The following is a 4,717-nucleotide window of genomic DNA, read 5'->3' as shown; positions in this document are numbered from 1 at the left end:
GTGTTATTAAGTACAGAAGGTTATTATATAACTTTTATATGACAAAACTTTAATTTTTGATAGGTTGAGGCATAGAGATTAGAATCGCACCAAGATATAATGGTGCGTAAGTCACTGGATATAGTATTATACAGTGTCGTAACATCTGGGCCGCTCCAAGTGAAACTAGTATCGTCCGCAAGAGGTAGATTTTACCGCTAATGTCTAGATTTGCAATATCATTGATAAACACCAGAAACAAAATAGGGCCTAGTACTGACCCTAAAAGTAATAATATCTTTAAAGCAATAAATATCCTTGAAAGTAAGCTGAATTCCATCCAAGTTTAGGTTCATTCTCCTTTCACCTGGTTAAAGAAAATCCTTTAAACCAAATAATGTCCTGAATTGCCTCGATATACGACACACATTCACCATACGTATCCTTCCTAAACAAATACCCTTCGACCATAATATATAACATGATCGTAAATAAACCCAATCGAGCAAGCAAACCGTGAAAACTTTTGACGTCTATCTTTTTTGCCCCGTTCGAGTTTCGCCAATGCCTTTTGTGATTCCACTAGCAGCGCGGGGCCATAACTAGGACCTCTGTCAACTGCAGAGCCTGCTCCCCCGGTAAAATATGCTCCTTTGAAGGACAACTAGCGCGACAGTAATGGCGTCCATAAATATCGCCGCGCACAATGGATTCTTAATCCGGAAAATTTATAGGTTAGTGGCGCGTAGCAGCGCACACACAGACGCATCACGCATCTGCCCCTCTGGCCAGGTTATTTATTTCCATTGTGTGTCATAGAGGCGGTGCTTTATCAATGCAGCCTTAATGAACTAACTAATGTCCGGTTGATTATGTATAGTGAATAAGTTTGTTCGTAATAGCTTGTTAACTAATAAGAAAGGATGATCTACCTATATCTATGTGCAGATTTTGTCAATTAAAAGAAGAAACGACTGCAACACACTTTATGTCAGGGCGATAGCTTGGCAAATGTGCGTTTCTTTTGCCGTTGACACAGTGTAATGTGGAAGATTCAGTTTAAAGTCGATTTAGCGGCAGGTCTTAAAGCATGTAGGTTTCTTTTTCAATTTTTTATTATACAGGGTGATCCGAACTGTATTCCGTAAACTTCGGCAGCATATTCTGCAGATAAAAATAAGTAAAAATGTTCGTATAAATGTATGTCCTATAATGCTTAGTTTCGGAGATACAGGGTGTAGAAGTTTGGTTTTATTTCGATTTTTCCAAATAATTTCTGCAGTAACGTCAATATTTGGATGAAAATTGGTGTCTGGGGTGTTTTTTGACATGAGAAATTTGATTTTGATGTCATTATGACTCCTGCTTGTAGAAGGCGCCACCTACATACTGGTTTTAACTGATTTATAAAAACTAGAGTAATAATATTTTCGACTTTTTTCCGTGAAAATCGGTAAAAATCGCTACGAGTAATGGTTTTCGAGATATTTGGAATCGAAATTATCAATACCTGTCATCATTGACATAAATTAAACATGTTGACTAAATAGTTGTCTCTGGGAAATAGGACAGAAACAGGACACTTAAAGATTGGAGATTCTATCGGAGGATCTCTACTCCAAAATGAGATCGGACCAAATGACCCCTTTTTATCACTACCACAAACCACTCGAGGTGAACAAAATGGATCGAGGAATGTGGACAGGTATAACATTCCTTCAGGATGGACTAACCTGGTATACAGACGGGTCTAAGACCGCTGAAGGAACAGGAGCTGGAGTATATGGGGAAAGACCAAGAGCAAGCTTATCCTCTTTTCCTTGGGTAAACACTCAACCGTATTCCAGACAGAAACCTTCGCCATTCTACAATGTACGAGAGAAACAATAGAAGAGCTTATTCAGGTAAGCTCATCAATATATGCTCAGACAGTCAGGCGGCACTTGGGGCGCTTATGACCCCAAAGGTATCGTCGAGACTCGTCTGGGAATGCCTGAGTGAACTGGGAACTCTGGCACGAAGGAACAGAATTAAATTATTCTGGGTGCCGGGCCACAGCGGCATCCAAAGGCAACGAAAAAGCCGATGAGCTAGCTAGGCAGGGATCATCGGCATCCTATTTTGGTCCAGAGCCAGTACTGGGAATACCCAAATATATGGCCCGTAGCACTAAAACTCTGGATCAGGGAAAAGCACAATATCCATTGGAGAAACGGACAGGGGCACATGCACAGCAAGGCTTTTATCCAAGGACCCAAGAACTGCTAATGTTTAGCAGGAATAAAGTGCGGATTACAACAGGCCTCTTGACAGGACATGGTTGTCAACTGTTACCTGAACAAGCTCAACCTGTATCAAAGGAAGTCTTTGCTGCAGACTCTGCGATAAAGATCCTGAAACAGCGGAGCACATAATATGTCATTGCGAGGCTCTGGATCGCAAGCTTAACACCTTTTATTTGGGAAAGCTGGAGGCTAGAACCTGGAGGAACTATGCTCCCATCCTATCAAGGACCTGCCCTAAGCCAGTTGCAGGGCACGTGGATAGGAGAATGGGTGCAGATATAGAAGGGGGACAAACACAATAGACCTTATAGGTCGCAGTGTTTCCGGCAGAGGACGGCCCCTTGTTACGAAAAAAAATAGTTGTTAGACTGAGATCATAAATTTGAAATGTTTTTGTGCCAAAAGTTCAACAGAAACTGTTTTATCATCATTCTTTTGCAGAAAAATTTATGATTGATTTAAAAAAATAAAAATTTCCTAAATTTATTTTTTGGTGTCTTTATTTTTCCTCAATAATGACATGTATTGACTATTTCTTTTATGTAAGATATTTTTACGTAAGAAGCCACAGAGATGTATTTTTTTTTCCCTCAGTAGTTTTATACAGGTAAGGACAAAAAGTTATTACGCTTCAAAACAGTTAAAAACACATGTAGGTGGCGCCTCTCTACCGGTAGGAGTCATATTGACATCAAAATCAAATTTTCATGTCAAAACTCCTAGACCCCAATTTTCGTCCAAATATTGACGTTACTTCAGAAATTATTTGGAAAAATCGAAATATAAATGAAACTTCTACACCCTGTATTTCTGGAACTAAGCATTTTAGGACATACATTTATACGAACATTTTTAGTTATTTTTATCTGCAGAATATGCTGCCGAAGTTTCCGGAATACAGTTTGACCACCCTGTATTTTTTTATTTTTAGACACTCGCCAAATCAGTACTAATGATGATATGACCAAAGACTGCCATTTGGATTAGCAGTTAGCAGCAAAAAAGAAACGTCTTCCATATCCAAAAGAGACGGCATCTTCCATATCTAGGCTTATTAATAATCCACAGCTGTCATGAATATCACTAATTCGACCATCCAAAAAGGTGTCGCATTATTTTTCAAGTCCAACCGAATCTTCACCTACTACAATACCAACCCCGAACAAAAGCCTCCTCTAATAACTGCTTTAACCAGCCATCTTCTAATAACTGCTTTAAGGGGTGCCGATCCGCTACAACCCATAATTACTATCATTGTTTCTGTCTTCGCAGACACGCAATCGCAACATTATCGGTGACAATTGCCCGAGGACACGCATTGGCTCCCAAAAACGAAGCAAAAAATTATAAGACTGGAAACGGTGAAGAATCGAACGAAGAAAAAGAAGAAGGAGAAGGTCTAGAAGAAGATGGAAGGACTGAAGGTAGACGTAGGTTGTTTTTAGAACCATTGGTTCGGGGATTTGTTGTTTTTTGTGGCGATCGGGTCTAGAGATTTCGACCGAAAAGAATGCTTGATGAATGGGTCCCGGCTACTGGTTTTTCGGACATGAAGAATTGTCGTGGTGGACTAGGATGGTCAGAGGCGTCGGTAGAAAATCAGAAATTCATTAAAATCAGTTTTATAGTGCGTCAGGCATTTGTAGCTCGTAGAACAAAAACCTGGGAACTTTGTTCAAATGCAAGCCTAAAGTATGTACTCGGATGTATTTCAGGAAAATATTCTAACTTCTACAGGGTGGCTCAAAAAAGTGTGACTGTATCGGGATGATTTTTTTTTAAATGAAACACCCTGTATATTATTGCATTTCTGGCTTCTTTTAAGATCACTTTACATAATCATAAGATATGAGTAAAAATATTTAAATAGTTTCAGAGATATTAATAAATAAATAATAATTATATATTTTCGTATGATCGGAAAAAAACGGCGTCAGCGACGGCTATGAAATGAAGATCGCAGTCATTTTATATGTAAATTTATATGGGAAATGTCATCGATCGTCATTTCCCAGCCAACTGGACGCCGTTTTTTTTCGATCACGCGGTACAGGAACTGTCTTGAAACCAAAACTATACTATTATAGGTATTTACTATTGTTGGTCTGTACTTATTTTGCTATAAATATCGTAATCTTAAATCATACAGGATGTTCAAAATTCTACGCCAAACTTCTTCTAAAATATAAAATAATCTTCAAAAATCTATTGTTGAACTAAAAAAGTCATAAAATCAACATAACTAAATTTACCATTAATACCTTATACTACAACAGAATTAAAATTTTAGGCACAATATAGTAAAAACAAATATTAATTATATTCTTTACATAAACTATTTTTATGTAAAGAATCAATTTTTCTAACCGACGCCACTGACAAATAAATTTCCATTTTTTATCGAAGAGACAATAAAGGTAAAATACTGAGCGTGCCCTCTATAAACAGCCACT

This window comes from Sitophilus oryzae, unplaced genomic scaffold (genome assembly GCF_002938485.1).
Source record: "Sitophilus oryzae breed Bouriz unplaced genomic scaffold, Soryzae_2.0 scaffold_1007_pilon_pilon, whole genome shotgun sequence".
NCBI lineage: Eukaryota > Metazoa > Arthropoda > Insecta > Coleoptera > Curculionidae > Sitophilus > Sitophilus oryzae.
Note: the sequence above shows the minus strand (reverse complement) of the source record.